The sequence below is a fragment of the Bufo gargarizans genome, chromosome 10 (genome assembly GCF_014858855.1).
Source record: "Bufo gargarizans isolate SCDJY-AF-19 chromosome 10, ASM1485885v1, whole genome shotgun sequence".
Classification (NCBI taxonomy): Eukaryota; Metazoa; Chordata; class Amphibia; order Anura; family Bufonidae; genus Bufo; species Bufo gargarizans.
In genome coordinates this window covers 70,651,833-70,665,407 of record NC_058089.1, presented here as the reverse complement: position 1 = coordinate 70,665,407, position 13,575 = coordinate 70,651,833, and positions in this window count along the sequence as shown.

Below are 13,575 nucleotides of genomic sequence, written 5' to 3'. Positions count from 1 at the left end.
ATACACTTTTCTTTCTTCACATCAACACATTTTTATGTAAAGATTTACTATTATGATTCTCTGATGCCCATATTCTATGGTTTTATATTATTCATGTGTTCATCACTGTATTGTGAAACACAATGGTGTTCACTATTATTGGTTCACGTCAATCATTTATTATAGATTTTTCAATTTCTGTTTTTCATCACTTCTTTATTCATTATTTAATATCTATTTCTCATTCCTTGTTTTATTATTTTTATTAACATTATTATTATGTCCCCATCATTTTTTCTTGCACTTTTACACGTTTTTCCTTCCTAGACCTAGTGATCTATTGGTCAATATGTATGTTCAAGAGTAGACGTGGTTTACTCTCTATCCACTTACCATGTGATTGTGGACATATTTGGTGGAAATAATATAATGGAAACCTTTTTATATATATTCACGTACATGCACTCTTGCACTTTTTCATGTACTGTCATATTTAGGGCACATTATTTATATCTAGTTACGGCATGTAAATCATGCGGTTTGTCACTCTATTGATTTGTTAATTTATTATTTTTGATTTTTTCTATGCAATAACTGATCTGTTAATTGTCACGATCATGGTTTGGATCTATCTATATCCTCAATCATGATCGATTTATGTATTTGTAATTTTTAATCTCTATCATGGACTGTAATCATCTTGATCATGGACTTTAATTGTATTTCGGTTCTTATTCATCATCCTTTATATCATCATTATTGTCACTATTTGAATCATGATTTGTTATCCATCTCAATCATGTCTTTATCATGTTTATTTTTGTCATTATTGTCTATATGTATTTATCTTATAATGTCTTCATCTATATGTTGAGTAATTATAAGTACTCCATACTATGTTACATGACGAGTGGATGTCCGGTTTTTACAGCATGGATGCATTTGCTGGGTCATTATATGCATCATTATCTCTTTTCCGTTCACAAGCATGTACCCTACTGCTGAGAATTATATATTTCGTTATAAGCGAGAAGAGTGATTTGTGTCCGAAAACACATGATAAGGTACCTCTTTTGCGCACAGGGACGACCACAGTTTCAAGTTTTTTTTGGTATAAATACTATTTATTGTTCGGTTGACAACGCGTTTCGGAGTTTATAACTCCTTTTTCAAGTCTTGGTGAGTGACGCCAGACACAGCAGCAGCACACATCAGCCACCCGGCCACCTTTTGCCTGTTGCCCCTTGCTGTTGGCGCCCCCAAGACTTGAAAAAGGAGTTATAAACTCCGAAACGCGTTGTCAACCGAACAATAAATAGTATTTATACTAAAAAACCTTGAAACTGTGGTCGTCCCTGTGCGCCAAAGAGGTACCTTATCGTGTGTTTTCGGACACAAATCACTCTTCTCGCACCTAACATTCCCTAGGAGTTTTTGGCAACTCCATCCAAAGGGACTGAACGGGTACCGGCAGCACGGACCTCCCTCACCCTCCCAATCTTTGGTGTGTCTAACCTGTTGTGCGTTTACACCTGCACAACACCCAAAGGTGAGCACATTCAATCCATCACGTTTATCTGCTTATCACCGCCTACTACCCTATGAGCGCCTCTCCCTTTTCTCTCTTGCCATAATTGCTATATTTCGTTATAATGACGTCTTGTTCCTCCTCCCCTTCTGTGATGCGTGCGCGCGTCATTCGTCACTGCCTCCGGTGCCTCACGCCCGTGCGGCCTTACGTCATGCCGCCCGATCAGGTGACTCTGTCATGTGATATGGGCGTGTCGATGGGACGCCGGCCGTGGGGTTGCCGGATGTTTCGGTGTTTGATTTGCGCGCGCCAGCCCATCAACACAGCTGGGGATGAGTGCTGCTGTTTTCATTGGTTTAAGGAGACTTTAAATACCTGGTCCGCAGTGATGGTGCTACCCCCTGACGAAGGCATGCCGAAACGCACGTTGGGGTAGCGCCATCCTGGTCTTCTTTCACACTTGGTCCTTCTTTGGTGAGTTTTAGATCATAGTCTCCCTGCCATGGCTTTGTGCTACCGATGTTGAGACCTCTCACTTGGCCTTTATCTATTGTTATGCTGACTTTATATTATTGTACTGTCAGTTTTTCAGCATATTATGCACTACAGCTATGGTTGGCTTTCTCATTGCTCTTCACTTACCTTATACTATTTAATATATATCTCTGTACACTGGACTCATGAGTTGGTCATTGTACCCCATATAGATATATTTTTCTTCTCATGATCCTACCATCAGTTTTGCTATATGCACTTTGTGACCAGTGTGTTCGTCCTCCCTGTTCCCCTTACCCTGTCCTTGGCATCAACTGTATGTGTGTTTTTAATCATGTATTTAATAAAATATTTATTCTAATTATAAGTTTGGTACTTTGAGCTTCTTTCCTCTTTTCTTCTGTTATTGCACTCGGAGCTTGTACCGAGTTATTTCTTTTCGGATATCCCAACACATATATATGGTGTAGGCACTGCCCTCCCTGTGTGCGATTGTGGGTTATCCGGGGTCATTCCTCTTTTTCTTTCCCCCTATATATATATATACCCTGGTACAGCTCATCAGATCTGATTCGAATAGCCAGAGGCTCGAGCGCTAGAGCAAATAATAATGGCGACAACTGGCATCCCTGTCTGGTCCTACGACTCAGATCAAAGTTCGCGGAGCACATACCGTTCACCAGAATACCAGCCGAGGGGTGTTTATATAGTACCGATATCCACTTAATAAATGCGGGGCCTAGCCCAAAACATTCCAAAGTTGCCAATAAGTAGGGCCATTCCACCGAATTGAAGGCCTTAGCTGTGTCTGACAACCTGTACCCTGAGAATATTATCTGTCGTAGATCTACCAGGCAAGAAACCAGACTGATCCGGATGAATAAGATTCCCTATCACCCCATTCAGCCTCTGAGCCAGAATCTTAGCCAAGATCTTGTAGTCTAAATTCAATAGTGATATGGGCCTATATGAACCACACTCAGTCGGATCCTTGCCTGGTTTGAGCAGTATCACAACAGTACCCTTATACAATGAAGGTGGAAGGACATCTTTTGAGAAAGAGTCATGATACATCTGCAATAAGGGCCTCACTAACTGGTCAGCATATCTAGAGTAAATTTCTAATGGCAGCCCATCTGGGCCAGGGGATTTCCCTCTCGCTAAGGATTTGATGGCGTCCACTATTTCTTGTTCCGATACTGGACCTTCCAAAGAATGAGCTAGCTCCTGCGAAAGCTTGGGAAAATCTAACTCCTGCAGGTAAGTATTAACCGATTCTTTAGTATAATCAGCACGGGCATCATATAGATCTTGATAGAATCCCGGAAGCGCTGAGCAATAGCCTCCTGCTCCACAACTACAGTGCCCTCCCCATCTCTAATACGCAGGATAGCCGGAGACGCTTGGTTCTGGTGAACGATATGTGCCAGCAACTTGCTAGACTGATTGCCCAATTCAAAAAAAGATTGTTTAGTGAAAAACATTTTGCGCTGAGCCTTTTCCTGCAGTAGCGTAAGGTAACACCTTCTAACTTGTAGCCACTCCTCCCTATTCTGAGAAGTTGGGTCCGCAACATACAGCCTCTCCTTCTCAGCGCAATCCTCAGCCAAGTCTCTTTCTTGTTTGGCAGAATTCCGTTTAATAAACGAGATAGACGATCTCAAACATGTCCTTCACCATTCTTACATCTATCTCTGTAAACAACGCTGAGGGTCCCCGCTCTCCCCCTCCACCCGTGGACCCGTTCTCGTGCATCAGACCCTGGGGCTCTACATCTGCAATTCATTCTTTTGGAACCTGGAGAGTTCGGAATCAAAAATGTATTTAAACCCTGTTGTTTGGGCCCGCTCTATAACCCTGTTACTGATCTCCTACCACTACCACCTGTAGGGCCGCGCTGTTCCTCCTTTTTCTTGGGTGGCATTTTGAACTCGCTCCTCTCACTCTTTCCCTTTTTTTTTTTTCACCTTCCCTCCCCCTCCCTCCACGTTACAAAAATATACTCGACTAAATATGCTTATCTTACTCCAGAGCCTTAAATCCAAAAATATAATAGCACTAAAATTTGCAATTTGCTGACTTATTGTAGTAAACAGTTCGACATAACTGTACATTGATGTAACATGACCATAAGAATTTGTTAGAGGACACATAAGCATTTGTTAGAGACACGTGCTATTAGTATAAGGGAAGAAGGAGTGAAAAGAGGAAAATAAATAAAAAGTCCAACAACCAGGTTATAAACGTTTTCCTAGTATCCAAAGATAACACCTGAATTTGGTCAAAATGAGACCACCATTCCATAAGAAATAAGGGAAATGGAAATGTCACAAATTTGACAAAACAAATGTCCGCTTTATACTTCAGGTGCGAGGGTGAAGTTGCATAAAAGTGGATTAGTCCTTAGTTAGCCCAGAGAGTTTGGAGGTGTTAAAAAGGGGGGTTAGTCCTGTAGAATAACTTCTTCAGAGGGTTAGTGTCAAAGTCCAGATAGAGGTAGAAATAGGGGTATAAATAGTACAGCTGCTATACAATATAGTCAACAACCTAATGAATATCTTCACTCCCCCCTTTTTTTTTTACGTCCCTCTTTCCTTCCCTCCTCTCTCACTTATTAGTTTCTTTCTTCCATCAAAAGTGAGGACACTTAACCCCCAAATAAAGATATTACAAAGTTTTAATTAACAACCTCCCTCTTCTGCTCTCCATACTCCAACTTCCAACCCCTCTATTTTGCACCTTTCTTTCCCCTTTTTTTCCCTTTTTCTTCCTCCTCTCCTCACTCTTCTCCGTCCTTACTTCTTTCTTATTTTCTTCACCCCCTCTGGGGTATCTCTAAAACTATCTGTTATAGAGTGGGGGGGATCAAAACCATCAAAAGGATGATGGACTCACTCTGTACCGGGTTCACAACACCGTCAAATTCAATCCCAGCCCCAAACAGGTACTGCAGTCCCCAGCCACTCCAGCTTCTTTAGCTCACCGCCTCCTCTGGAATAGATCCCCTCCGTTCCTCATCGCAGAATGGTGGATTCCTCACCGCGAGTGACTCAGCAACCAGAAAGCGGCATCCCCATCAGACTTCTCCCGGCGGCGGCAAACATACATCGGAGCCCGGACATCGGCATCGGCATCTCAAACCTTCGGCATCTTAAATGGGTACATCAGAGTGACATCAGGATCAGGTTAGCAGCAGCAACGAACAGCGGGCGAGCGGTCCGGGCAGCCAGTGTGCAGGGGGAGCAGGGAGGGGGCAGAGCCTAGCATCACATGTCAGATGCTCCCATGCTTCCTCTTAGAGTGACACTAGCACATCTTAACACCGCCAAGTTAGGAGCGTTGGAACAAAGATAGGCCTCACGCCTTGCTAATTACAACTTTACTGTAAAGTACGGAACGAAAATGCAGATGCTTTATCCCATCTGCCAACCAAGGAAGACCCTGCTTCACAAGAAGACATTGAATCCAAAATCCTATGTAGACCAAGAAAAATGGATTAAGTTACAAAACAAAAGCAGAGTGTTAGGAGAACTACAAGATTTCTTCACCAGTGGAAGAACCCCAGAAAGAATTCGCAGAAAGTATGCAGATTTAGAATTGTACAAATTATGGAGACATAGGAAATACCTCTTTCTACAAAAAGGCCTACTACTAAGAAGAACTCTAGACCCAATTACATGGGATCGTCTATACCAAATCCTAATACCACGCCGCGATGCAAGAATCATCCTTTGAAATGTACCATGATCAATCAGAACACTTTGGCGTGCAGAAAACAGAAGCCACAATCCGTAGAAGATTTTATTGGATCGGAATGAGAGGAGATATTGAGAAGTTGTGTCGAGAATGTTCCACCTGTGCTGTTGGAAATGGTGAGAAGCATGACCAAAGAGCTCCATTACATTCCATTGTGAGCAAAACACCATTAGAAATAGTCGCAATCGACCATGTGAAATTGAAACCAAGTAGCTCAGGTTATACCTACGCTATGACCATCATTGACCACTACACAAAATTTGTTGTAGCTGTGCCTGTAAAAGACTTGACCGTAAGAACAACTGCAGATGCTTTCTGGAAACATTTCCTGTTACCATATGGATGCCCAGAGAGAATTCTCACAGATCAAGGATCTGCCTTTGAATCCTAACTTTTCAAAGAGCTATGTACTTTTTACAATTGTCCGAAAATCAGGACCACAGCGTATCATCCCCAAGGGAATGGACTTTGTGAGAAGATGAACCAAACTCTTATTGAGATGATAAGAGCAGTCCCACCTGATACAAGAAATGATTGGCCTACTGTATTGCCTCAGCTGGTGTAACACTATCCATTGTTCAACTGGGTATACACCCTACTACCTTATGTTTGACCGACAAGGTACCTTACCTGCTGACCACACTTTGGGCGTACAAGTGCCTGATGCAATCAACCCCCTACCAAAAGACCGATTGGGTGACTGAACACCAAAGGCGTTTGATTAATGCACAAGAAATTGTTCAACAACGTATGGGACATGCCCAAGAAAAACAACAGAAGGACTACAACCAAACTGCCAAGGCAGAACCACTCAAAATTGGTGATCGTGTCTGGTTAAAAAATAACCATAGAACCAGCAAACTTGATAGCAAATGGGAGAGAGAACTTTATACCATTTCTGCTATTTTGAATCCAGAAACCGACACATATGAGATTACCCAAGAGGATAAATCCTGTGTAGTACGCAGAAATTGCCTAAAAATGTGCCTAAAAGAAGACACCCCAGAAGAAAATTCTCAAGAAGAAGCTGTTCCAGAGGAAATTCAACCCATTGAGCCAGAACTGGAAAAACCAACTAAGTCAGAGGGAACAATACAGTCCTTGGGAAAAACATTGCTAGCTTCTAACCCTTTACAATGGTTCTTAACCCCATGGCTTAACATTCTAGTGCCTGCTAAAACTAATACACCAACACTTTAAACAGAAACTGAAGTTAATACAACTCAGGAAACCTCAAGTTCCTCGGAAGCAAGGTCTGAAGAATCACAGCCACTTCAGAGATCTGAGAGGAGTGCAAGAGGACAGCCTCCAGGAGATTTCCTGCTCCAGCAGCTGAGAAGTTAAGATCCCAGCCATGTTAATTCAGAAAAAGGACTACTCCTTGTTTATCTTGTTCTATTTGCCTTAAATGACTTTAAAGGGAGTATTTGCCTGTTTTGCAACGTTCAAGTCAACAACCGTTAGCCTCCGTGCTATCCCATTATTATATTTATTGTGCCCAGGGAACGGAATCATACCCTGTGAGCCTCCTGAGATGTTTATTGTGTTTTCCTAATCGTTATGGACTATTTTAGTTGCCGGTATAATAGCAGTATTCAAAGAAAATAATGTGTTACCCCATTTGATGCATTTCGTTATTGCCTGAGATATGCTTGCCTAACCGTTTTATTCATAGGTACAAGAAGTACAAGAATGTGAGTTATGGCATTATTTCCCTATGCATGCATGCTTCTCCTTTTTTATATCTTTCAGGATGATACAACATAGAGTCAAGAATGTGGCGAGGTCAACTAACATTTTACCATGGGTGTATGCATCGTCCCGCTACGTGTGTGTGGGCACTGCTTAAAGTACTTTTTCATCTTAACAATTGCATTGTACAGTAATGTATAACTTTGCATTTGTGTATCTGAAAAATCCCTGTTATACAGGCCTATTAGGTGCAATTTAGAAATCCCACCACTAGATGGGGATAAAGTTCAGGTCCTATATATACTCAGGTCAGGCCTGGTGAGACAGATTAGAGCAGATCAGACAGGTCAGTTCAGAGTAGTGACAAGTTCAGTGGAGACCACAGGTCAGTGTGAAGATTAGTGTGTATATTGACACTGAAAGAGTGAAAAGGTGCAGATCCAGCACATCAGCTCTTAAAGAAGTCTTAGTCCAGAAAAGGGACAAGAGAGAAGGACAAATTTAACCTGATCCAAAGGATAAAAGTCGTAACCCAGGCAGAAAGGGTCTTTGGGATATTTTAGGTGAAGGATACCTTAGCCTCCAGCAACCTCACCAATATTCCACTGACATTGAAGTAACCCACTGCTCCAAAACCACAAAACCTGACAAGCCTTAATCAGTGGATTTGCAGAATTATCTCTGTATCATCTAAAGACTGCATAATTGTACTACTGCAACTAAGAGACATCCAAAGTAAGTTGTGAGTTGCATCTTACCACTGTCTACCTCATTATTACTACCTATGGTTGTACCACCATTAACGGTACTGGCGTCACGACAAAAACCATCAAAGGACTCAGCCGGAACAAGCATCCTAAGCACCCCTAACATCAAGGGCACCTCAACCACCATCTTGGCTGATGCTTCCTACCACAGAGCGTGCCCCGGAGGATTTTGTGCTGTCCACCTCAACACTGTGCTGCCAGCCCAGGGAGGCTATCTGCTAACCGTGAGTAAACTGATAAACTGTGTGTTATACCACTTGACCCCTCATTGGTCCATTGTGAACCTCACGTGTTCCCCCTGGCTGGCTGCATATGTGTTTAATTAATAGTAGAATAGAACGACAGTATGTAAAGGGTGTATCTCACACGGCCTGAAACAGACTAGGCCTCAATTAAAGATTTTTTTGCCCAAAATGGCTGTATTTCAAATGCCTGAATCAAACCCCTGTATGTAGAGGGTGTATCTCCCATGGCCTGAATCAGTGTAGGCCTGAATTAAAGATTTCTTTGCCCAAAATGGCTATATTTCAAATGCCTGAATCAAACCCCTGTATGTAGAGGGTGTTTCTCACAGAGCCTGAACCAGTGTAGGCCTGAATTCAATATTGGTGCACCAAATGTCGGTATTTAAAATCTCTGAATCTAACCCAAATGTATTATGGGTGTATCTCAAAATGACATCTGCATCAAAGGCTGCCAACTAGTTTATTTTTGCCCAAACTAGTGTTTGTTTAACAACTGAATTTGACAGCAGTATATAAGCCTGTAATTTCACACGCAAGGCCTGAAAATACTGTTTTTTGGGGGGGAAAAGTGTGTTTTTAAAACCCCAGAAAATGATGGGTGTATTTCTAGCTTAAATTGCAGACTGACTAATCCAGATGTTGTAGATTGCCCAAAAAGTAGTTTTTTGGTAACAGAATATGACAGCTGTATATTTTAAACTTGAATTTAACAACTGCAGATCAGGAAAATACTGTTTTTTGGCAAAAAAGTGTGTTTTTAAAACCCCAGAAAATGATGTATTTCTAGCTTAAATGTACACTGACTAATCCAGATGTTGTAGATTGCCTGTATGCGCAGTAGTTTGGAAGAGGCCAGTGCCTCTTCATAACGCCATTTCAACTCCAGTGCCAATTTACAGGTTGATTATGACTGTTGTCAAGCATGCAATTCCAATGATTAAAATAGGTCTGATTACTTCCAAATATGACAATCAAGCGCTCATGAACTTGGCTCCTTGGTGTATGGGTTATTCTCTGTGCTATTGAGTGTGCCAGGTCTGTTCCTGTATTATGCAGATAAACCTTTTATGGTCCGCAAAAGGAGCAATGAGCCTTTACTCCCATTGCACACTTCAATGTTTGTTCAGTGGTTTACATTGGTGATTTGTAATAATAAATTCAGAAGAGAAGTCTATACATATATAAAGTAAAATGTAAAGATCTGCACCATTTAGGCGGTTTAGAGACCAACCAAACACAGATGTGTGAACTAGGGCTTAATTTCATCTGTAGGTCCAGCAAATAATATAACCCATTAAAAGTCATATACTTTAATTCTAATCCCTAAAATAAATGGATAAATAGACAGACAGGACAATAATCAGTGATGATCCACTGAGATAAATTACCACACTAAGCACCTTTATGCATAGAAGGAAAACTGTCCCTATTATCTCTCCCTGGACAATTGCTCAGCCCAGGGACGACCCCTAATGGTGGGGACTCCCTGTCCTCGAACCTGGGCTAGTCTGATCCTCGCACAGCCCTAGTCCGGTGGTCCTGGAGGGTAAGAAAATAATTAGATCCGTGCTTAGATGTGGACAGATATGAAAAACAAAAAACACACATACACCCTGCCCTAAAGATGAAGGGCCGAATGGTGTACTGTGTATACAGCACTAGTGCTAGTGCTGCTGGTTGCAGCTAACCAGGTATACAGTACAACCTTGATTATACACATACAGTACAAACCAAAAGTTTGGACACGCCTTCTCATTCAAAGAGTTTTCTTTATTTTCATCACTATAAAAATTGTAGATTCACACTGAAGGCATCAAAACTATGAATTAACACATGTGGAATTATATACATAACAAAAAAGTGTGTTATTCAAAGTATCCACCTTTTGCTTTGATTACTGCTTTGCACACTCTTGGCATTCTCTTGATGAGCTTCAAGAGGTAGTCACCTGAAATGGTTTTCACTTCACAGGTGTGCCCTGTCAGGTTTAATAAGTGGGATTTCTTGCCTTATAAATGGGGTTGGGACTATCAGTTGCATTGTGGAGAAGTCAGGTGGATACACAGCTGATACTCCTACTGAATAGACTGCTAGAAATTGTATTATGGCAAGAAAAAAGCAGCTAAGTAAAGAAAAACAAGTGGCCATCATTACTTTAAGAAATGAAGGTCAGTCAGTCCGAAAAATTGGGAAAACTTTGAAAGTGTCCCCAAGTGCAGTCACAAAAACCATCAAGCGATACAAAGAAACTGGCTCACATGCGGACCGTCCAAGCAAAGGAAGACCAAGAGTCACCTCTGCTGCAGAGGATAAGTTCATCCGACACCTCATCTGCGGAGGATAAGTTCATCCGAGTCACCAGCTTCAGAAATCGCAGGTTAACAGCAGCTCAGATTAGAGACCAGGTCAATGCCACACAGAGTTCTAGCAGCAGACACATCTCTAGAACAACTGTTAAGAGGAGACTGTGTGAATCACGCCTTCATGGTAGAATATCTGCTAGGAAACCACTGCTAAGGACAGGCAACAAGCAGAAGATACTTGTTTGGGCTAAAGAACACAAGGAATGGACATTAGACCAGTGGAAATCTTTGCTTTGGTCTGATGAGTCCAAAGTTGAGATCTTTGGTTCCAACCACCGTGTCTTTGTGCAACGCAGAAAAGGTGAACGGATGGACTCTACATGCCTGGTTCCCACCGTGAAGCATGGAGGAGGAGGTGTGATGGTGTGGGGGTGCTTTGTTGGTGACACTGTTGGGGATTTATTCAAAATTGAAGGCATACTAAACCAGCATGGCTACCACAGCATCTTGCAGCGGCATGCTATTCCATCCGGTTTGCGTTTAGTTGGACCATCATTTATTTTTCAACAGGACAATGACCACAAACACACCTCCAGGCTGTGTAAGGGCTATTTGACCATGAAGGAGAGTGATGGGGTGCTGCGCCAGATGACCTGGCCTCCACAGTCACCGGACCTGAACCCAATCGAAATGGTTTGGGGTGAGCTAGACCGCAGAGTGAAGGCAAAAGGGCCAACAAGTGATAAGCATCTCTTGGAACTCCTTCAAGATTGTTGGAAGACCATTTCAGTTGACTACCTCTTGAAGCTCATCAAGAGAATGCCAAGAGTGTGCAAAGCGGTAATCAAAGCAAAAGGTGGCTACTTTGAAGAACCTAGAATATGACATATTTTCAGTTGTTACCCACTTTTTTGTTATTTATATAATTCCACATGTGTTAATTCATAGTTTTGATTCCTTCAGTGTGAATCTACAATTTTCATAGTCATGAAAATAAAGAAAACTCGTTGAATGAGAAGGTGTGTCCAAACTTTTGGTCTGTACTGTATACGTCATTCAAAATACCCCGACGCGTTTCCCCCACTTTGTGGGATCATCAGGGGGTCTGTAAATATCGGGTGCCAGATATCTTTACTGATATTATGATATCCGTTCTTATATAGATGTCATATAGATAGTCAGGGCACCATTGATCGGTAACGGGAGGAGAACTCATCCATACGGACTTAATACAGACAGTAAAGAGCATGCCAATGATTGTTAACCAGTGTATCTTAAGTTCCTTGCAGGAATATTTTCTGTATAAACATCAAGGATCCAATGGTTTATTAGATATCGACAATAGACACCCTCAATAGACACAGAAAACCTATAAGTTAGTCGTCCGTCTTAGGGTTCGGTCACCCCAACTCCTCCATAGGCCCAGACGTGGCAGCACTAGGGCTGTATACACAGTACACCATTCGGCCCTCCATCTTTAGGGCATGGTGTATGTGTGTGTTTTGTTTTTCATATCTGTCCATATCTAAGCACTGATCTAATCATTTTCTTACCCTCCAGGACCACCGGACTAGGGCTGTGCGAGGATCAGACTAGCCCAGGTTCGAGGACAGGGAGTCCCCACAATTAGGGGTCGTCCCTGGGCCGTCCCCGGGCTGACCAATTGTCAAGGGAGAGATAATAGGGACAGTTTTCCCTCTATGCGTAAAGGTGCTTAGGTCTCTTTCACATGGCCATTGCAGAAACATAAGAGGGAACACCCGCGATTTTTTTGTGGGAACACCCGCGATTTTTCCGCGCGAGTGCAAAACATTGTCATGCGTTTTGCACTCGCGTGAGAAAACTCACGCGTGTTTGGTACCCAAACCCGAACTTCTTCACAGACGTTTAGGTTTGGGTTAGGTGTTCTATAGATTGTATTATTTTCCCTTATAACATGGTTATAAGGGAAAACAATAGCATTCTGAATACAGAATGCATAGTAAAATAGCGCTGGAGGGGTTAAAAAAAATAAAAAATAATTTAACTCACCTTAGTCCACTTGCTCGCGTAGCCGGCATCTCCTTCTGTCTTCATCTTAGCTTTTTGTAGCAACAGGACCTGTGGTGACGTCACTCCGGTCATCACATGATCCATCACCATGGTAAAAGATCATGTGATGGATCATGTGATGACGGTGACGTCACCAAAGGTCCTTGTTGATACGCACAGCTAAGATCAAGACAGAAGGAGATGCCGGGCTGTGCGAACAAGTGGATTAAGGTGAGTTAAATTATTTTTTTTTTAACCCCTCCAGCGCTATTTTACTATGCATTCTGTATTCAGAATGCTATTATTTTCCCTTATAACCATGTTATAAGGGAAAATAATAATGATCGGGTCTCCATCCCGATCATCTCCTAGCAACCGTGAGTGAAAATCGCACCGCATCCGCACGTGCTTGCGGAGGCTTGCGATTTTCACGCAACCCCATTTACTTCTATGGGGTCTGCGTTGCGTGAAAATCGCACAAAGAGGAGCATGCTGCGATTTTCACGCAACGCACAAGTGATGCTTGAAAATCACTGCTCATGTGAACAGCCCCATAGAAATGAATGGGTCAGGATTCAGTGCGGGTGCAATGCGTTCACTTCACGCATTCCGCGGAATACTCGCTCGTGTGAAAGGGGCCTTAGTGTGGTAATTTATCTGAGTGGACCCTCACTGATTATTGTCCTGTCTGTCTATTTATCCATTTATTTTAAGGATTAGAATTAAAGTATATGACTTTTAATGGGTTATATTATTTGCTGGACCTAGTTTTGTTA